The sequence below is a fragment of the Mobula birostris genome, chromosome 30 (assembly GCF_030028105.1).
Source record: "Mobula birostris isolate sMobBir1 chromosome 30, sMobBir1.hap1, whole genome shotgun sequence".
NCBI lineage: Eukaryota > Metazoa > Chordata > Chondrichthyes > Myliobatiformes > Myliobatidae > Mobula > Mobula birostris.
In genome coordinates, this window is record NC_092399.1 from 18,143,163 (window position 1) to 18,166,350 (window position 23,188).

A 23,188-nucleotide genomic window follows, 5' to 3' on the forward strand; every position below is an offset into this window, starting at 1 on the left:
TATTCAGGGCCCAAACAGTCCTTCCAGGTAAGGCGACAATTCACCTTTGAGGCTGTTGGGGTTATCTGTTGTATCCGGTGCTCCCGGTGTGGCCTCTTGTATATTGGTGAGACCCAACGTAGAGTGGGAGACCACTTTGCAGAGCACCTAAGCTTTGTCTGCAGGGCAAAGCGGGATCACCCAGTTGCCACCTATTTTAATTCCACTTCCCATTCCAACATGTTCACCCATGGCCACCTTTACTATCGTGATGAGGCCACACTCAGGTTGGAGGAGCCACACCTTATATTCCAGCTGACACCGTGAAGCATTGGGCTAACTGCTTCGCTACTCGACTGCCCATAACAGAGATTTTGAACAAACATTTTGTATTTGTTTTTATGATAGAATGCTTTAAGTGCATCCCAGTAATAGGGGAACATCCTGTGGGTAGGGTGGAAGGAGAAAACTTCTGAGAATTATTATCACCAGAAAGAAAAAAGCATCAGGTAAATTGCCGCCTTTATAAGTGCATTGATATGTTGCGACCAGGTTAGGTCCTCAGAGGTCTTGACACCCAGGAACTTGAAGCTGCTCACTCTCTCCACTTCTGAATCCTCTATGAGGATTGGTATGTGTTCCTTCATCTTACCCTTCCTGAAGTCCGCAATCAGCTCTTTTGTCTTACTGACGTTGCGTACCAGGTTGTTGCTGTGACACCACTCCAATAGTTGGCATATCTCACTCCTGTACGCCCTCTCACCACCATCTGAGATGCTACCAACAATGGTTGTATCATCAGCAAATTTATACATGGTATTTTTGAGCTATGCCTAACTACACAGAGAGAGTAGATCAGTGGGCTAAGCACACACCCCTGAGGTGCACTAGTGTGGATCATTGGCGAGGAGGAGGTGTTATCACCCATCCACACAGATTGTGCTCTTCCAGTTAGGAAGCCGAGGATCCAATTGCAGAGGGAGGTACAGAGGCCCAAGTTCTGCAACTTCTCAGTCAGGATTGTGGGAGTGATGGTATTAAATGCTGAATTGTCCAGGTGATTTAAAGCTGTGTGAAGAGCCATTGAGATTGCATCTGCGGTTGACCTATTGTGGCAATAGAAAAATTGAAGTGGGTCCAGGTCCTTGCTGAGGCAGGAGTTCATTCTAGTCATGAACAACCTCTCAAAGCATTTCATCACTGTAGATATGAGTGCTACTGGGTGATAGTCATTACGGCAGCTCACATTATTCTTCTCAGGCACTGGTATAATTGTTGCCTTTTTGAAGCAAGTGAGAACTTCTGCCCGTAGCAGTGAGAGGTTGAAAATATCCTTGAATACTCCCGCCAGTAGGTTGGCCCAGGTTTCAGAGCCTTACCAGGTACTCCATCGGGATCTTCTGCCTTGCAAGAGTTCACCCTCTTTAAAGACAGCCTAACATTGGCCTTTGAGACAGAGATCACAGGGTCATCAGGTGCAGCAGGGATCTTCACAACTGTAGTTATATTTTCCCTTTCAATGCAGGCATAGAAGGCATTGAGTTCATCGGGTAGTGATGCGTCACTGCCATTCATGCCATTGGGTTTGGCTTTGTAGGAAATAATGTCTTGTAAACCCTGCCAGAGTTGTACATCCGATGTCACCTCCAACCTCATTCAAAATTGTCTCTTCATCCTTGAAATAGCCCCCTGCAAGTCATACCTGATTTTCTGGAACAGACCTGAATGCCACAGATCTGACATTCAGCAGACAAAGTACCTCCTGGTTTATCCACGGCTTTTGTTTTGGGAATGTACCATAAGTCTTTGTAGACACACATACTCATCCACACAGGTTTTAATGAAGTCGGTAACAACTGCAGCATACTCATCCAGATTTGAAGATGAATCTCTGAATACAGTCCAGTCCACCGAATCAAAGCAGTCCTGGGAGTGCCCCTGTGCTTCCCTTGTCCATACCTTCTTGCTCCTCGCTACTGGTGCTGCAGTCTTCAGTCTCTGCCTCTTCTCAGGGAGTAGAAGTACAGTTAGGTGATCAGATTTCCCGAAGTGAAGGTGCGGAATAGCATGGTAGGCATTCTTGATGGTGGTGTAACAATGTTCCAGGGTGTTGTTTCCTCTAGTATTGCAAGTGATCTGTTGATGGTAATCGTTTAGCGATTTTTTAAGACTGGCCTGGTTAAAATCTCCCAAAATGTTGGTGAAGGCATTAGGATGCGCTGTTCCGTGCATGTTGATCCCATTGCCTGATTGACATTGGCCTGAGGTGGAATATATACCACTACCAAAATGATCCCGGAAATCTCCTGCGGTGAGTAAAGAGGTAGCTGCTGTATTTTTCTATGTCTCTATGTCTACTCCTCCACCTCTGCTTTTGAGAGAGACTATGAATCTATCCTGATGGTGTATAGTAAACCTGTCGATCTGAATCGCTGCATCCGGTGCGGAAGGGGTTTACCAGGATTCCGTGAAACAAAGGACACACACGGTCCTAATGACCCTCTGATTCAGCACCCTGGTGCTGAGATCACCAATTTTATCCACTAGGGACTGCACGTTTGCCAGCAAGTTGGCATTGGGAGTTTAAAATGCCATTTCCTTATCGCTGACCTGCAGCCACGTTTCCTGCATGAAACCCTACGAGGACGAATCTGTCCGTAATCGGCGTTGTTTCCGTCAGTTTTAAACAGCGATAGTGCGTTTAAGTGCATTAAGACAATTTTGTTGACTGTATTCCCAAGTAGTGAAGTCAGGCTAACTGACGGATCATTTCCTTTCTTTTGCCTCCCTCCCTTTTTAACTTGCAATAACAAATTACAAAATTTAAACTCTAGAGGCAAGTAGTCAGACAAGCGTTGGTTCCCTTTGTATTCCATGGAATGTAGAAATAGACGATCATATCTCACCGGTAGACAAAGTGCAGACCGGTATTAGTGAAGCCAAGCAATACATTTTGATTTTACTCCCAGTCTAAATGATGTCCCAGTTAACAAAGAGAGCAAATTCCTCCTCCTGCTGAAATAAAGAAACAAAAAGTATACATTGGGCAAGGATTTATACTGTAGGGCATTAAAATTCTCGCAAATAAAATTATATTGAGAGCAAAACATTTCCTTTTGATTATCATTTATGAATAATTATATTCTAGTCAGTACAACTATTATGTTTGGAACTAAACTTTTTCATTGTACACTTGTTTTTGTGGTTTCGTGGATCAGATTGATTATAAAATCTTATAATGAATGAAGGTGCACAACAAGAATGTTCTTGTCCTTTTTAACATATTAGAGTGTGGTTGGTATATTGCTCAGAATTTTCAATTATATATGGAGTGGTTGAGAGAAACAGATAAAACTCCATCCTCATTGTTAAAATAAAGAAAATACAATGATTATGAGCAGACTCAAAAAATCCAGTATAGGTTGAGCACCTCTTATCTGAAATGCTTGGGATTGGAGGTGTTCTGGATTTTGGAATAGTTGCATCTATATAATGGAAGGTCACACAAAAAGTAATGTATACAGCCCAGTCCATCACAGGTAAAGCCCTACCAACCACTGAGCACATCTACTTGAAATGTGTCACAAGAAAGCAGCATCTATCATCAGGGACCCCCACCACCCAGGACATGCTCTCTTCTCGCTGCTGCCATCAGGAAGAGGATGCAGGAGCCACAAGATTCACGCCACCAGGTTCAGAAACTGTCATTACAACCATCAGGCACTTCAACCAAAGAGGATAACTTCACTTGCCCCATCGTTGAAATGCTCCCACAACCAATGGATTCACTTTCAGAGACTCTTCATCTCATGTTCTAGATATTTATCGCTTATTTCTTTATTATTATTATTTCTTCTTTTTGTATTTGCATAGTTTGTTCTCTTTTGCACTCTGGTTGAACGCCCTAGTTGGAAGGTCTTTCATTGATTCTGTTATGTATATATACTTTATTAACAAAATTTACTTTGAGCTTTGAGATAGCTTTGGGATGGGACCCAAGTCTAAATATAAACTCCACTTATAATACATGTGCAGCTTATACATATACCCTGAAGGTAGCTTTAGAGAATAATTTTGTGCATGAAACAATAATGTGTGCATTGAACCATCAGAAAGGTAAGCTATCACTACCTCGGCCACTTGGGTGGACAGTCAGTGGCTGTTTGGCATCACCATCATTCTAGACTCTGACTTTATGTGCTAGCAGTAAACAGTCTTTGTCTTACACTTGTTCATCACACATATGTACTTAACAGTAAAAAATAGTACATACCATTATCATAATGAAAATATAGTGGATTTTCTCCCCGTTTGGAAAATATTCTACACATTTATTTCTTCTACAAAAGGGCATGACCATGCAGTTTCCAACACTGTATTTCATTTGCCACTTTCTTGCCCATTCTTCTAATCTGTCTATGTCCTTCTGCAATCTACCTGATTCTTCAACACTACCTGCTCCTCCACCAATCTTTGTACCATCTGCAAACTTGGCAACAAAGCCATCTATTCCATCATCTAAATCATATATGTGCAGCATAAAAAGAAGTGGTCCCAACACCAACCCCTGCAAAACACCACTAGACACTGGCAGTCAATCAGAAAAGGATCCTTTTGTTCCCACTCGCTGCCTCCTACGGATCAGCCAATGCTCTAACCATTTTACTAACTTTCCTGTAATACCATGGGCTCGTGTGGCACCATGTCAAAAGCCTTCTGAAAGTCCAAATATACAACATGCACTGCAGCCCCTTTATATATCCTACTTGTAATCTCTTCAAAGAATTCCAACAGGTTCGTCAGGCAGGATTTTCCATGCTGACTTTGTACTATCTTGTCCTGTGTCACCAAGTACTCCATCACCTCATCCTTAACAACTGACTCTTAACATCTTCCCAACCACTGAGTTCATGTTAACTGGTCTATAATTTGCTTTCTGCTGCCTTCCGCTTTTCTTAAAGAGTGGAGTGACATCTGCAATTTTCCAGTTCCCTGGCACCATGCCAGAGTTCAATGTTTTTTCAAAGATCATTTCTAGTTCCACCACATCCTCTAATGCTACCTCTTTCAGAACCCTAGGGTGCAGTTCATCAGTCCAGATGACTTATGTACCTTTAGGTCTTTCAGCTTTTTGAGCACCATCTCTCTTGTAACAGTAACTGCACCCGCTTTTCTTCCTACACACACTACAACACTTGGCATACTGCTAGTGACCTCCACAGTGAAGACTGATGCAAAATACTCATTTAGTTCATCAGCCAACTCCTTGTGCCCCATTAATATTTCTCCTGCCTCAATTTCTAGCAGTCCTTTATCCAAACTCATTTCTTTTTTATTTTTAAACTACTTGAAAATACTTTTACTATTCACTTTGATATTATTTGCTGGCTTGTTTTCATATTTCATCTCCCGTCTAATGATGTTTTTAGGTGCTCTCTGTAGGATTTTTAAAACGTTCCCAATCCTCTATCTTCCCACTAATTTTTGCTTTGCTACATGCTCTTTCTTTTGCCATTACAATAGCTTTGACTTGCCTTGTCAGCCATGGTTGTACTATTTTACCATTTGAGTATTTCTTCATTTTTGGAATACATATGTCCTGCACCTTCTTCATTTTTCCCAGAAATACACAGCATTGCTGCTTCACTTGCATCCCTTTCTCCGTATCGAATTTCAAGTTGAATTCAATCATATTTTGATCACTGGTTCCTCAGGGTTCTTTTAGCTTAAGCTCCCTAATCACCTCCGGTTCATTCCATAACACCCAATCCAGTATAGCTGATCTCCTATTAGGCTCAATGAAAAACTGCTCTAAAAAGCTATCTCTTAGGCATTCAACAAAGTCACTGTCTTGAGATCCATTACCAATCTAATTTTCCCAATCGACCTGCATGTTAAAATCTCCCACAACTACCAGCTCCACCGCCTCAAAGTACACTGATCCATGGGAAAATTAGCTCATTAATTTTGCTGATACTGAGTCAGAGGTGGTTGTGGCAACACCACTCAAACAGGTGTTTCCTCAATCTTCACCAGTAGGGTCTTCGTGATGATGGCAAATGCTCTTAATGTCCAATCCACACACGGTTGTTGCATTGTCATCCGCAGGGAAGCTAAGCGATGGCCTGTATCGGAGGGGCTGGTTGGAGGCTCTAAGTTTTCAGATGGATGGACTCAGTGTCAGCTGTTTTTAGGTGCTTCCAAGGCATTGGTAAGTTGACAGTGCCTGGAGGTTTACAGCAGGGAGTTTCTCCCTCTTGCCGCCTGCTATCGGGGACTCGGGAGTCGATCGACTCGGGGACTTTTGAGACTTTTTTTTACCGTGCCCATGGTTTGTTCTTCATCAAATTATGGTATTGCTTTGCACTGCTGTAACTATATGTTATAATTATGTGGTTCTGTCAGTGTTAGTCTTTGGTTTGTCCTGTTTTCTGTGATATCACTCTGGAGAAACATTGTATCATTTCTTAATGCATGTATGCATGTCTAAATGGCAATAAAAGAGGACTGAGTGTTCTCATAATCTAGTTCTTTCAGTCATCTTAAAATAAAATAGTATTTACAGTATCTTTTCATTTCAAGGTTGACATTGTTTACCATGGGACAATCCCTTGATAATCAGCAAAGACTGGTGCTACCTGCAGTCGGCTAGCAGCGCAGTGCTGAACTGAACCAAACTGAAAGAACACACACAAAATGCTGGAGGAACTCAACAGGCCATGAATCATCTATAGAAAAGAAAAAAGGTCGACATTTCGGGCTGAGACCCTTCATCAGGGCACAAATCATGATGAAGTGTCTTGGCCCGAAACATTGACTGTTTACTCTTTCCCATAGACGCTGCCTGACCTGCTGAGTTCCTCCAGCATTTTGTATGTGTTACTTGGTATTTCCCGCATCTGCAGATTTTCACATGTTTGAACTAAACTGATTATTCCTGGACTCCTATCACAAGCAAGAGAAAATCTGCAGATGCTGGAAATCCAAGCAATACACACAAAATGCTTGAGGAACTCTGCAGGCCAGGCAGCATCATTGAAAAAGAGTATAGTCGACATTTCGCGCCAAGATCCTTCATTCATGAGCCCTGCTGAAGGGTCTCAGCCCGAAATGTCGACTGTACTCTTTTCCATAGATGCTGCCTGGCCTGCTGAATTCCTCCAACATTTTATGTTCATTGACTCCTGGACTCTTGGTTTGATGTTTGATATTCCATATGTTGTTCGCTCCCCTTTTGCTGTTTGCACAATGTATTATTTTTTCACGCATTGGGTGTTTGATATTTTCTTTGGACGGGTTCCATGTTGTTTCCTTGTTTCGTGGCTGCCTGCAGGAGGACAATTCTCAGAGTTGAATTCTGTTTACGTACCTTGGATCTTCTTTCACACACATTTGCAGTTCTGATACAAAATACAGGGAAGTAATGCAACTACAGACATTTGGCAATTTCCATAAATTGCAGTGTTAGGAATATTGTCATGTGTCCAGCAACAATGGATATGAAATTGAGTCAGGTTATATAAACAAACAACAATATTTATTAACCTCTACTCAAAACATAGAAAAGTAAACAAACTAGCTTAACCGAAGTTAACCGTTAGGCAGCTATCTCGAACAAACAGCCAAATTTAGAAATAGTTCTTAACAAGTTCTCATTCAAGCACAATCTTAAGGTAGTAAGTTGAAAGGTCCAAGAGATTTTTACAGCCTTTAAGGAGAGACTTTACTGCAGCAACAATTCCTCCGAAGAAAATGAAGAATCTGCCAATCACAGTCGAGCGATGCCTTGTTGAAGCAATCACGAAGAAATAAAGGAACTGACATTTTGGCTGGAGGGTGGACACTGCACAAACCGTCCTGACCTTGCAGGGGTTTAACTCAAACGTGCCTGCCACAATTCCCCGGACGATTCAGATTCCAAACAGTCGATCACTTCCAAAACACCGAACGTCATTAACTTTACCCGATCATTTGTTCCCATACTTTGGTAAGGTCTCCACTCTCCAATACTAGACTGTAAAGGAAAACAAAGGTGTAACAAACAAAAACTAGCAGCGTTTGGCAAAACTGCCAGCAACAACGTGTTTGCACCTTAAAAATAGAAGGTAAAACTGTGTCACACTTTGTCGGGCTTCCTTAAATACTGTAGGGAACATGCCATCACGTGACATAACATCACCCCACAGTCATGAGACAATTACATCATCCCACTCAGGAGACCTTTATAAAAGGCCTTCGATAAGATGCCTCGTAAGAGGCTGCTTAATAAGATGAGAGCCCATGGAATTACAGGAAAGATATTGGAATGGGTGGAGCATTGACTGATAGGCAGAAAGCAAAGGGTGGGAATAAAGGGATCCTATTCTGATTGGTTGCCAGTTACTAGTGGTCTTCCGCAAGGGTTGGTGTTGGGGCTTCTGCTTTTTACAATGTATATGGATGATTTAGATTATGGATTAAATGGTTTTGTGGCTAAGTTTGCAGATGGCACCAAGATAGGTGGAGGAGCAGGAAGTGTTAAAGAAACGGAAAGGTTGCAGAGAGACTTGGTCAGTTTAGGAGAGTGGGTGAAGAAATGGCAGATGAGATACAATGTTGAGAAATGTACGGTTGTACATTTTGGAAGAAGAAATAATCGGGCAGATTATTATTTAGATGTTGAGAAAATTCAAAAATCGGAAGTGCAAAGGGACTTGGGGGTCCTCGTCCAGGATACCCTAAAGGTTAACCACCAAGTTGGATCAGCATTAAGGAAAGCGAATGCTATGTTAGCATTCATTTCAAAAGGAATAGTGTATAAGAGTAAGGAGGTGTTGATGAGGCTCTATGGGGCACTGGTGAGACCTCATTTGGAATACTGTGTGCAGTTTTGGGCCCCCTATCTTAGAAGGGATGTTCTGATGTTAGACAGAGTTCAGAGAAGATGTATGAGGATGATTCCTGGAATGCAGGGGCTAACATATGAGGAGCGTTTGTCGGCTCTTGGACTGTATTCATTAGAGTATAGAAGAATGAGAGGGGATCTCATAGAAACATTTCGAATGTTGAAAGGGTTGGGCAGAGTAGATGTGGAAAGGCTGTTTCCCTTGGTGGCCGAGTCCAGGACAAGAGGCTGTAGTCTTAGAATTAGGAGGTACTCATTTAAAAAAGAGATAAGGAGAAATTATTTTAGCCAGAGGGTCGTAGATTTATGGAATTCATTGCCACATACAGCTGTGGAGGCCTGATCATTGAGGGTGTTTAAGGAGGAGATTGATAGGTATCTAATTAGTCAGGATATCAAGAGATATGGGGAAAAAGCCAGAAATTGGAACTAGATGGGAGAATAGTTTAGCTCATGGTGGAGTGGCAGAGTAGACTCGATGGGCTGAATGGCCTACTTCTGCTCCTTTGTCTTGTGATCTTGATCATTCCACTGTCTCGTGATCAAACTGTGGGCATGTAACAATATGTTGTTCTGAAAAGGAAATGAAACTGATCTTCGGATATGCTGCCAAAAGACTATAGGGGTGTGTGCAGATTTCCAAAGGAACAAAACTGAAGGAAGTGTCTGACCCTGAATCGACATCAGGGTGAGATCTGCACGATAAGGTAGTGTATATCCTTTTGTTTTCTCTGAAAACCTGCATAATTATTTTCTGAAGGCAACATTAAAACTTGATGAAAAGGTTGACTGTGATAAGTTGAAGGCCAAAGTTGTCCATGTAACCTAACTGATTTTCTTGCTGATATTTGGATACTGAAAGGAAACTGAAAGGAAACTTCACTGGGCCAGTGAAGTGTTCTTTTCAAATTTCAAGTTTCAAGTGAATCTGTAGATAATGGTTGAGCATTCTAAAATCCAGATTCTCTTAAATCTTAAAATTTCAGGAGGGTGGAATGTTGGAAAAGTCAGGTCAGTCAGCATCTGTGGGAGGAAAGGAATTGTCAATATTCTGTGTCAAAACCTTGAGCGCACAGACGTCCTGATGCAACTCTCTAACTCTCCCTCTCATTGCAACTTGCTTGCTAGTTCCAACAAAGAGCCAGTTGCCTGAATAACGATGCTGTTTGTCTTTCTACAAATGCTATGTAACCCTCTGAGCATTTCTGATATTGATTTTTGCTTGCAGTTTCCAGATTCTGCAGCTTTTACTTCAAATACTTTAGAGCCCCCCCCCCCTCCTTTTTTAGTACAGGGATTGTTAACTTACAAAGAAATTGTTGAAAATTAAACACTGCTGTACATATCTATTAATTAACTTTACAGTCAAATATATAGCATAGAGAAGAAATGGTATGATCACAGATAATATTCCGCCCCCCCCACCCCCAGTGCAATCTCATCCAATAGGCGAGAAAACATTTGCCTGCCTGGCAAACAAATCTACAATCATAAGAAGAAATTGCCCAGAATAAGTAACAGCACATTTGCTTTTTCATTGGTTTCTGATAAGCAGCAAGACTATATATTCAGTTAGTTTCACTTCATTTTTGTACAGTGAGAGCAAAAGGGCATAAATCTAAGACAAAGTGTCCTGCGTTCCCCAGCACCTGCAGTCAAAAGGAGTACAAAGACGAGTTCTTGGATTCATATCTTCAGCTGTCCAAGGAATTCTGATGCACTAAATGTGAATTTCTAATCAGATCCCTGAGGTAAACTTGGTTTCATGATCACGGATGAGCTTTAACTTTTGAAAGGTAAGCATTTATATATTACCATACAATGATCCATAATGAAAATATTGCAACTTTGCTTATTCCATGATTCCAATTGTGTATTGCTGACAACGTTAGTGTTTCAGAATCAAAATCAGGTTTATTGTCACCGGCATATGTCGTGAAATTCGCTGACTTTGCAGCAGCAGTACAATATAAAACATAATAATAGAGAAAAAAAACATGAATTACGGTAAATAGTTAAATAAGCAGTGCAAAAACAGAAATTAAAATGTAGTGTGGTAGTGTTCGTGGGTTCAATGTCCATTCAGAAATTGGACCGCAGAGAGAAGAAGCTCTTCCTGAATCGTTGAGTGAGTGCCTTCACTCTTCTGTACCTCCTCCCTGATGGTAACAATGAGAACGAGGCATAATCTGGGTAATGGAGGTCCTTAATGGTGGATGCAGCCCTTTTGAGGCATCACTCCTTGAAGATGTCCTGGATACTATGAAGGCTAGTGCCTATGATGGAGCTGACTGTGTTACAACTCTCTGCAGCTCACTTCAATCCTATGCCAGACAGTGGTGCAGCCAGTTAGAATGCTCTTCACAGTACAACTTTAGAAATTTACAAGTGTTTTAGATGACACAACCAATCTCCTGAAACTCCTAATGAAATATAGCCACTGTCATACCTACTTTGTAGCTGCATTGATATACTGGGTCCAGGTTAGGTTCTCGGAGACCGTTGTCCTTCCTTAATTGTTCTTGAGATGCTGGTGATGAAGGCATTTTACAGTGTGATTGTTGGAGATTTTCAGGTTTTAGACTCAGTGACAATATAAATCAAATCAGGGTAATATGGAATTAGAAGAGGGGCTTGCTAGTGACTCCCATATCCTGCTGCCTTTATCTTTCTTGCTAATAGGGTTTGCAGGTTGAGCAGATGGTACAGGAGTAGCTTTGGTGAGCAACTTTGCGAGTGTTATATATTGTAGCCACTATGTGCTGGTAGTGGGGTGAATGAGTGTTTAACGGGCTGCTGGTCAACGGATTACTTTTTTCTGGATGGTGTCAAACTTCGTGAGAGTTGTTGGAACTACTTTCTTGCAGGCAGTTGGAGAGAATTCCCGCACCTTGCTGACTTTTGCCTTTTAAATGGTGGAAAGTCTTTGGCGTGTCAGTTGAGCCTCCGGTTAATGATGACTCTTAGGATAGTGGGGATTTTGGGGATGTAAGTGACAGTGAATGGCATGGATGGGCAAGCAGACTCTCTCTCTCTCGATGGAAACACCTGGCTACCTATTGGCACAGCTGAAAGTTTAAAGACGAAAGGTTTTTAAAGATTAGCTTTATTTCTCATTGAAACATACAGTGAAATACGTTGTTTGCATCAAATTAAATCAGCGAGGATGTACTGGACAGCCGGCAAGTCATGTTACGCTGCCGGTGCCAACAAAGCATGTCCCCAACTCACTAACCCTAACCGTACGTCTTTGGAATGTGGGAGGAAAATGGAGAACCTGGAGGAAACCCATGCGGTCATGGGGAGAAGGTACAAAATTCTTACAGAGAGCTGTGGAAGTTGAATCCGGATTTTATATCTGGCACTGTAAAGCACTGTGCTAACCACTATGCTACCATACAGCCCTGCGTCTTGGTGCAGATGGTGCTTCATTTGCCGAAGTATTCTGCACTTCAGTTCTTACAATGACAGGAAAACCAGTGAGGTAGCAGCTGGGGTTAGTTGATCTTAAGTGTGAGGTATCTAAAATTGAGAAGGATACGGACAGGATAGACAGCAGGAATCTTTTCCCTATCTCAGAGGTAGATCAGATTAGAGGATACATATTTAGCATGTGGGGGAAAAATGCTTCAGAGAGGATATGAGGAACTCTTTACCCAGAAATTGTGAGTAGCTGGAAGGCACTGCCTGAGATAGTGATTGAAACTGACCATTGACAGCATTTAACATGTGCCTGGATGAGGACTTCAGAGACTTAATCTTAGAGGGTTATTGACCAAGTGCTGCTGATGAGGTTATTACGGAAGGGTGCCCGCTGGTTGTGTGGATGACTTGGGCTGAATGGCTTGTTTTCATGCTATATAACTTGATGATCCTGTACTGTCCTGAGTCATAGTCATAGAAAAGTACAGCACAGAAACAGGCCCTTTGGTCCATGACAAACCACTTAAACTGCCTACTCCTATCAACCTACACCAGGACCATAGCCCTCCATATCCCTACCATCCAAGTACCTATCCAAACTTCCCTCAAAAGCTGAAATCAACCTCAAATATTGGCAGCTTGTTCCACACTCTCACAACCCTCTGAGTGAAAAAGTTTCCCCTTGAACTTTTCCTCTTTCACCCTTAACCCATGGCCTTCCTAGTCCCACCCAACCTCAGTGGAAAAAGCCTGCTTATATTTACCCTATCTATACCCCTCATAATTTTGTATACCTCCACCAAATCTCCTCTCAATCTTCTACATTCCAAGGAATAAAGTCCTAACCTATTCAATCTTTCCTTATAACATAGGTCCTCCAGACTTGGCAACATCCTTATAAATTTTCTCTGTACTCTTTCAACCTTGTTTACATCTTTCCAGTAAAAAAAAACAGAGCATCTGGAGCAAACTCACATAATCGTGGGACGAAGGTAAAAATTCCTTAAAGGCAGAAGTTTTGAGACCAAAACTGAACAAAGTACTTCCAATTAGGTCTCACCAATGTCTTATACAACTTCAACATAACATCTCATCTCCAGTACCCAGTACCATTGTGCTGAAAGCTTTCTTAACAACCCAATCTACCTGTGATGTCACTTTCAGTGAATCATGAGCCTGCATTCCCAGATTCCTTTGCTCTACCACACATAGCAGTGCCCTATTGTTCACTGTATAGATCTACCCTGCTAACCTGAGAAACTCCTGCGGCAAAATACTGGCACTGAAATGATCAACATCTGCAGCAACAATGATCTTTCTCTGTGTGAGATGTGAGTCCAACTACTGGAGTGTTTCTCCTTTGGTCCAACCAGGACATTTTGATGCTATACTTTGTCAAATCCTGCCTTAATGTCAAGGACAGTTTGTCTTATCACTCATCATACCTCTGAAACCCATCCATGTTTGGACCAAAGATATGGCGAAGTTTGGAAACGAGTATTTTCTTGTGAAACCTAAACTGAGAGTTGTTAGAGCCTAAAGACATTATTCTGATGAGGTCCTTCAGTAATGTTCTGGGGCTGGTGTAATTGACCTTCAATAACCTTCCTTTGCACAATTTATGGTACTAATTATTAAAGTGTTTTCCCCTTGATGTCACTTGTCTTTAGTTTTAGCAGGGCATCTAGATAATAAACAGTCAAACCCTGCCTTGATTTCAAGGACAATCACTCTTACCTCACCTTGGGAATTCGGCACTTGGTCCATCTTTGGAACAAGGCTGCGATGTGGTCTGGAGTGAAACCCAGGCTGAATACTGATGAGTAGGCATTAGTGAGTATTGTTAATGACATAGATACATAGGGGTTAGCACACCGCCTTTCAGCGCCCACTGTAAGATCGAGGCTCGATTCCTGCTGCTGCCTTTAAAGAATCTATACCTTCATCCCATGATTGTGTGAGTTTCCTCTAGATGCTCCTGATTTTTCCCATGCTCCAAACACATACAAATTAGGGTCAATGAGTTGTGGACATGCTAAATTGGCGCCAGAAGTGTGGTGACATTTGCAGGCTGCCCTGCACAGTCCTCACTGATTTGATTCATTGCAAGTAACACATTCTACTGTATGGTTTGATGTACATGGGACAAATAAAGCTAATCTTTTACCTCTAGCTTTTAAATTTGCCAATGGTTGGGAGAAAACTGTTTGTCAGGTAATTAGCTAGATTGATATTCATCTTGCTTTTTGAATTGACTTTATTTCTTACATCCACATACATGAGGAGTAAAAATCTTTACATTACATCGCTGTCTAAATGTGCAATGTGCAATCATAGTAATTTATAATAATTTATAATAAATAGAACAGTCAATGTAACATAGAATACACTCAAATCAGCGTGAGTTAATCAGTCTGATGGCCTGGTGGAAGAAGCTGTCCTGGAGCTTGTTGGTCCTAGCTTTTATGCTGCGGTACTGTTTCCCAGATGATAGCAGCTGGAATAGATTGTAGTTGGGGTGACTTGGGTCCCTAATGATCCTATGGGCCCTTTTTACCCACCTTTCTTTGTAAATATCCTGAATCGTGGGAAGTTCACAGCTACAGATGCGCTGGGCTGTCTGCACCACTCTCTGCAGAGTACTGCGATTAAGGGAGGTACAGTTCCCATACCAGGCAGTGATGCAGCCAGTCAGGATGCTCTCAATTGTGCAAGCTTTTGGCAATTATCCACATTGTTGAGTAATTTGTTGTATTGCGTTGGTACTGGAAAACCATAGGTAGAGTATTTCTGGAGAGTAGGTCACCTATACTACAGGCTTTGATCTATGCAATATTTTCAGTCATTTCTTGACATCATGTTGACTGAATCCATTTAGCTGAAATTGGCTGTGATGCAGATCTCCGGAGGAAGCCAATTTGGAGCATCCTCTTGGCAATTCTGGCTGAACACGATTGGAAATGATTCATCCTTGCCTCCAACACTGTTGGAATGGTACATTCTAGAAGCTTTCTCTCTCCTTAGCTGTTTAGCTATTTTCGACTAAATGTAGTGGGACTGAAAAATATCAACCTGATCTGTTGATGTGACATCCTAAACTTTTCCAGTTATAAGGAGGTCAAATTTCCATTTGCTTTCTCTTGTTATATCAGGGCAATTCAGCTGGAGGTGGTCAAATAGGCTCTAAACATCACAGAATTTTTTAAAATGCTAAGCTACTTGGTGCCTCTGTTTTCCAAAATTGTTCCTGATGATTGAATTTATCCACATCAGTCCCTGCTTACATAGCTGTTTATGGAAATGTCACATTCTGACAGAGGTGTTCATTTGGAACATTCTTCCATTTGTGCCCATTTTCATCGATAAGCAGCTGCATTTTGAACATCTTTTCAATTCAGAATCAAAGGCTTAAATCAAACAGCAATACAGATGGTGGCAATCCAGATCAACCCACACAAAATGCTGAAGGAACTCAGCAGGTCAGGCCACATCCATGGAAATGAGTAAACAGTCAATGTTTTAGGTCGAGACCCTTCATCAGCATAATGTTTCAGTACAGATTAGTGGATTCAGAATTAGAAAAATCAGGATCAGATTTATTATCACTGGCATACAGTTGTGGTTCCTCTCCGCCGCACTTCGTGGCACATCAAGAGGCAACGTTGCCATTTCTTCAGCATTTTGTTAATCTGTTTTTTTACAAGGCAGAGCTTCTAGCTCATCACCCAACCCAGCACAGATGGAAAGCCTGCAAGGAGCCGGTCAGGTTCGAACCGAGAACCCCTCGCCTTGAAGTCTGGTGCGGGTGCTACTATAGCACCGGCTGCCCTCGACATGCAGTACACCATGACCATAAGTTACAAAAATAAATAAACAGTGCAAAAATAAAATAATGAGCATAATGAGCTAGAGTTCGCTGGTTGATGGACCGTGCAGCGATCTGATGGTGGGGGGGGGGGAAGGATGTTGTTCTTAAAACACTGACTGTGGGTATTCAAAAGATTTAAAAGAGAAAAAAAAGATTAGCTTTATTTGTCACATGTACATTGAAACATTCTCACAACAGGCTGGAGGAACTCAGCAGGTCAGGCAGCGTCTGTGGAAATGATCAGTCAACGTTTTGGGCTGGGACCCTTCGTCAGGACTGAAGAGCGAAGGGGCAGAGGGCCTATAAAGAAGGTGGGGGGAGGGTGGGAAGGAGAAGGCTGGTAGGTTCCAGGTGAAAAACCAGTAAGGGGAAAGATAAAGGGGTGGGGGAAGGGAAGCAGGGAGGGGATAGGCAGGAAAGGTGAAGAAGGAATAGGGGAAAGCACACTGGGTAGTAGAAGGAGGCGGAACCACGAGAGAGGTGATAGGCAGTTGGGGGAGGGGGCAGAGTGAAACTGGGATAGGGGGAGGGAGGGGGAAGGAATTACCGGAAGTTGGAGAATTCTATGTTCATACCAAGGGGCTGGAGACTACCAAGATGGTATATGAGGTGTTACTCCTCCAACCTGAGTTTAGCCTCATCATGGCAGTAGAGGAGGCCATGTATGGACATATCCGAATGGGAACGTGAAGCAGAGTTGAAGTGGGTGGCAACCAGGAGATCCTGTCTGTCGTGGCGGACGGAGTGGAGGTGCTCAATGAAGCGGTCCCCTAATTTGCGTCGGGTTTCCCCTATTCCTCCTTTACCTTTCCTGCCTATCCCCTCCCTGCTTCCCCTCCCCCACCCCTTTATCTTTCCTCTTACTGTTTTTTCACCTGGAACCTACCAGCCTTCTCCTTCCCACCCTCCCCCAACCTTCTTTATAGGGCCTCTGCCCCTTCCCTCTACAGTCCTGACAAAGGGTTACAGCCCGAAACGTTGACTGATTATTTCCATGAATGCTGCCCGACCTGCTGAGTTCCTCCAGCATGTTGTGAGTGTTGCTTTCACCCCAGCATTTGCAGATTATTTTGTGTTTTCATTGAAACATTCAGATCCTTACTTCCTCCATAATTATTTCCTTCAGTGAGCTGCAATCATCACAGGAAGACATTGGTTGGTGAGGCATCATGAGGTTTAAATGGAGCTCAGTGCCTTTTGGGACTTTTTGGCAGGCTGCAATCATCACAATCTCTTAGGCAGGGGCCAATAACAACAAGCAAAGTGTAAGTGGAATGGCCATTGTGTGAGTGGACCAGTGTCAGAGTGGTCAGACATTGGCTCAGCAGGCTTAGGGGAGAACAGGCGCAGTCTAGAACTTAAGCTGGAGATGGTTGAGGTACAACAAGTGCAGGCAGGATGGTAGTTAAGGCATTGGAATCCCTGTGAGATGTGGGATTTCAGGGCACATTCTTGCTGATGACTACATATGATATGCAGGAAGTGCACCAAACTTCAGCTCCTGAATGACAAGGTCAAGGAACTGGAACAAGAGCTGGTCAGCAGTCAACCTTCACGGGTTGGGCCAGAGGCCGCGAGTCGGCGATCACTCCCCACGACTTGAGTTCAAACTGTCGCTCTCCTCAATGCTGACAGGGGATGTTCTCGAAATTCTGAGACATATGTGATTATTGGTGTGGACTGTAGTTTATATTGGTCTGCTTTAGTTTTGCTGTGTTTCCTTGCTTGTTTCTGATTGGTAGGTGGGCGACACGTTACTTTTTGTGGATGGAGAAAGGATTGAGCATTTGAGACTTGATGGTGCTTCTACGTGTGAGTGATTGAGTGATCTGATAGATTTTTTTGTGTGTGAGAGAGACTGAGGGGTTTCATGTTATTGTTGCTGTCTTTTTTACATGGGAGGGGCTTGGGGGTTAGGGGTTAGCTGCTGATTCCAGGTTTGTGATCTGTTAGTTTTTGTGCGGGGGGGGGCGTGGTTTCGGGTTTGCAAGTTCCGTTTGCTTTTCTTTTTCGTGCAGAGGGGTGGTGGTTGATGTCTTTTCTCTCAACGACTTTCATGGTTTTTCTGTATTTCACGGCTATCTGGAGAAGACGAACCCCAGAGTTGTATGGTACATGCATACGTTCATAATAAACTTGAACCTTTGGATGCACTCAGGCGCATCCAGCAGGCTAAAACCTCATAAAGGAGACTTTCAGAGTGTAGACTTCAGGTGGTAGATGGTTGAGCACCAGTAGAAGTAAGGGGAGTAAGCAGTCAGTGCAGGATTCCCCTGTGGCCATTCTCCTCAGAATCAAGAATGCCCCTTTGGTTACTGCTGGGAGGATTGGGAGGATGACCTACCAGGTACTGCAGCGGCAACCAGACCTGTGGCACTATTGCCTGCTCGGAGGCTCAGCAGGGAAGGGTAAAGTCAGGCAGAGCAATTGTGATAGGAGACATTATTTTCAATCCTGTATGTGTCACGCTTTTCAATTTTGTCCCCCTTTTACACTACGATCCATCCCACTGACTGCCTGACTTTGCCCTATCAGCTGCCTATCCTTCCTGACAGTCTCACTATACACTACCTCTGCTTATAAACCAACATCCCCTTCCTCACTCCAGTTCCCATCCCCATGCCAAATCAGCTTAAGCTCTTCCCAACAGTTCTAGCAAACCTACACGCAAGGATATTGGTCCTGCTTGGGTTCAGGTGTAGCCTCATCCCTTTTGTACGGATCATACCTCCCCCAGAAGAGAACCCAATGATTCCATAAATCTGAAATCCTGCCCCCGCACCAGTTCCTCAGCCAAGCATTCATCTGCCAGTTCATCCTATTCTTGCACTCACTAACACATGGCACAGGCTGAAAACCGGATATTGTTACCCTGCTCTGTTTTAATGGATGATCCGTAGGTGAAAACGTTGATTTGGGGTCTCCTTGGCAACACAGTTGACACTGGCTGGCCTGTAAGTGGATGAATAGCTTGTGAGGTTGTTTAAATCTTATTGTATCCTTCGTAATTTGTGTTCCCATGACCAGGAACAGAAGTGGGCCATGAACATAGAACATAGAACATAGAATAGTACAGCACAGTACAGGCCCTTTGGCCCACAATGTTGTGCCGACCCTCAAACCCTGCCTCCCATATAAGCCCCCACCTTAGATTCCTCCATATACCTGTCTAGTAGTCTCTTAAACTTCACTAGTGTATCTGCCTCCACCACTGACTCACGCAGTGCATTCCACGCATCAACCACTCTCTGAGTAAAAAACCTTCCTCTAATATCCCCCTTGAAGTTCCCACCCCTTAGCTTAAAGCCATGTCCTCTTGTATTGAGCAGTGGTGCCCTGGGGAAGAGGCGCTGGCTATCCACTCTATCTATTCCTCTTATTATCTTGTACACCTCTATCATGTCTCCTCTCATCCTCCTTCTCTCCAAAGAGTAAAGCCCTAGCTCCCTTAATCTCTGATCATAATGCATACTTTCTAAACCAGGCAGCATCCTGGTAAATCCCCTCTGTACCCTTTCCAATGCTTCCACATCCTTCCTATAATGAGGTGACCAGAAATGGACACAATACTCCAAGTGTGGCCTAACCAGAGTTTTATAGAGCTGCATCATTACATCGCGACTCTTAAACTCTATCCCTCGACTTATGGAAGCTAACACCCCATAAGCTTTCTTAACTACCCTATCCACCTGTGAGGCAACTTTCAGGGATCTGTGGACATGTACCCCGAGATCCCTCTGCTCCTCCACACTACCAAGTATCCTGCCATTTACTTTGTACTCTGCCTTGGAGTTTGTCTTTCCAAAGTGTACCACCTTACACTTCTCCGGGTTGAACTCCATCTGCCACTTCTCAGCCCACTTCTGCATCCTATCAATGTCTCTCTGCAATCTTTGACAATCCTCTACACTATCTACAACACCACCAACCTTTGTGTCATCTGCAAACTTGCCAACCTACCCTTCTACCCCCACATCCAGGTCGTTAATAAAAATCACGAAAAGTAGAGGTCCCAGAACAGATCCTTGTGGGACACCACTAGTCACAATCCTCCAATCTGAATGTACTCCCTCCACCACCACCCTCTGCCTTCTGCAGGCAAGCCAATTCTGAATCCACCTGGCCAAACTTCCCTGGATCCCATACCTTCTAACTTTCTGAATAAGCCTACCGTGTGGAACCTTGTCAAATGCCTTACTAAAATCCATATAGATCACATCCACTGCACTACCCTCATCTATATGCCTGGTCACCTCCTCAAAGAACTCTATCAGGCTTGTTAGACACGATCTGCCCTTCACAAAGCCATGCTGACTGTCCCTGATCAGACCATGATTCTCTAAATGCCCAGAGATCCTATCTCTAAGAATCTTTTCCAACAGCTTTCCCACCACAGACGTAAGGCTCACTGGTCTATAATTACCTGGACTATCCCTATTACCTTTTTTGAACAAGGGAACAACATTCGCCTCCCTCCAATCCTCCGGTACCATTCCCGTGGACAACGAAGACATAAAGATCCTAGCCAGAGGCTCAGCAATCTCTTCTCTCGCCTCGTGGAGCAGCTTGGGGAATATTCCGTCAGGCCCCGGGGACTTATCCGTCCTAATGTATTTTAACAACTCCAGCACCTCCTCTCCCTTAATATCAGCATGCTCCAGAACATCAACCTCACTCATATTGTCCTCACTATCATCAAGTTCCCTCTCATTGGTGAATACCGAAGAGAAGTATTCATTGAGGACCTCGCTCACTTCCACAGCCTCCAGGCACATCTTCCCACCTTTATCTCTAATCGGTCCTACCTTCACTCCTGTCATCCTTTTTTTCTTCACATAATTGAAGAATGCCTTGGGGTTTTCCTTTACCCTACTCGCCAAGGCCTTCTCATGCCCTCTTCTTGCTCTTCTCAGCCCTTCTTAAGCTCCTTTCTTGCTTCCCTATATTCCTCAATAGACCCAGCTGATCCTTGCTTCCAAAACCTCATGTATGCTGCCTTCTTCCTCCTGACTAGATTTTCCACCTCACTTGTCACCCATAGTTCCTTCACCCTACCATTCTTTATCTTCCTTACTGGGACAAATTTATCCCTTATATCCCGCAAGAGATCTCTAAACATCAACCACATGTCCATAGTACATTTCCCTGCAAAAACATCATCCCAATTCACACCCGCAAGTTCTAGCCTTATAGCCTCATAATTTGCCTTTCCCCAATTAAAAATTTTCCTGTCCTCTTTGATTCTATCCTTTTCCATGATAATTATAAAGGCCAGGGAGCGGTGGTCACTGTCCCCCAGATGCACACCCACTGAGAGATCTGTGACCTGACCCGGTTCATTACCTATTACGAGATCTAGTATGGCATTCCCCCTGGTCGGCCTGTCCGCATACTGTGACAGGAATCCATCCTGGACACACCTAACAAATTCTGCCCCATATAAACCCTTGGAACTAATCAGGTGCCAATCAATATTAGGGAAGTTAAAGTCACCCATGATAACAACCCTGTCATTTTTGCACCTTTCCAAAATCTGCCTCCCAATCTGCTCCTCTGTATCTCTGCTGCTACCAGGGGGCCTATAGAATACCCCTAGTAGAGTAACTGCTCCCTTCCTGTTCCTGACTTCCACCCATATTGACTCAAAAGAGGATCCTGCTACATTACCCACCCTTTCTGTAGCTGTAATAGTATCCCTGACCAGTAATGCCACCCCTCCTCCCCTTTTTCCGCCCTCTCTATCCCTTTTAAAGCACTGAAATTCAGGAATATTGAGAATCCATTCCTGCCCTGGTGCCAGCCAAGTCTCTGTAATGGCCACTACATCATAATTCCATGTATGTATCCAAGCTCTCAGTTCATCACCTTTGTTCCTGATGCTTCTTGCATTGAGGTGCACACATTTCAGCCCTTCTACCTTACTGTCTTTACACTGTTTATTCTGCTTCTCTTTCCTCAAAGCCTCTCTGTATGTTAGATCTGGCTTTACTCCATGCACTTCTTTCACTGCTCTATCGCTCTGGATCCCATCCCCCTCGCAAATTAGTTTAAAACCCTCCCGAACCATGCTAGCAAACCTACCTGCAAACCTATTGCTCCCTCTCGAGTTCAGGTGCAACCCATCCAATCTGAAGGGTGAAGGTTTAAAATTACTTCTCCGTATTTAGGAAGAGCTTTCACCATGATAACATAAATCATGTACCTTGTCCTTTATGCCCCACCTTTCACTGTGCTCTGGATATTAATATGCTGTGGCAATTTTGCCCAATCTCTCTCTGTCAGTGGGCAAGACTGATGACATTAGGCATAAAAAATATTAAACCTACTTTATCTTATTATGACTTCGGTTTGTTGTGCTATGTGGCAGGGTGATGTTCACCAACATTCTTTCTCTACATATCGAGATATAGCGTGGAAAGGACCCTTGTGCTGACTTAACCCTGGCCTGATCACAAGACAATTTACAATTGCCAGTCAACTTACCAACCGGTATGTCTTTGGACTGTAGGTGGAAACCAGAGCACCTGGAGGAAACTCAAGCGATCAGGGGAGAACCTACAAACTCCCTGCAAGCAATGGCGGGAATTGAACCCAGGTCACCTGTTCTGTAAAGCTTTGCGCTAACCACAGATGACCAAACAGCAATACATAGTCATAGTCATACTTTATTGATCCTGAGGGAAATTGGTTTTCATTACAGTTGCACCATAAATAATTAAATAGTAAAAAAAAACATAAATAATTAAATAGTAATATGTAAATTATGCCAGGAAATAAGTCCAGGACCAGCCTATTGGCTTAGGGTGTCTGACCCTCCAAGGGAGGAGTTGTAAAGTTTGATAGCCACAGGCAGGAATGACTTCCTATGACGCTCAGTGTTGCATCTCGGTGGAATGAGTCTCTGGCAGAATGTACTCCTGTGCCCAACCAGTCCATTATGTAGTGGATGGGAGACATTGTTCAAGATGGCATGCAACTTGGACAGCATCCTCTTTTCATACACCACCATCAGAGAGTCCAGTTCCATCCCCACA

The 23,188-nt window shown here is 43.3% G+C and overlaps 1 protein-coding gene across 11 annotated transcripts in view; it reads left to right on the forward strand.

Moving 5' to 3' along the window:
* LOC140190408 (interferon alpha-inducible protein 27, mitochondrial-like) overlaps nt 1-23,188 on the forward strand; it is a 51,779-nt gene that overhangs the window by 2,157 nt on the left and 26,434 nt on the right. For 3 of the 11 annotated variants that reach the window (XR_011883602.1, XR_011883603.1, XR_011883596.1), the window contains exons 2-3: nt 9,445-9,570; nt 10,461-10,659. The exons of 3 other annotated variants lie outside the window; for them this stretch is intronic. The gene's annotated coding sequence lies outside the window, so the exon portion shown is untranslated. Of the gene's footprint in view, nt 1-6,087; nt 6,191-9,444; nt 9,571-10,460; nt 10,660-23,188 lie in introns of all 11 variants that reach the window. 5 more of the 11 variants (XR_011883597.1, XR_011883601.1, XR_011883599.1 and 2 more) reach the window with 5 other exon arrangements.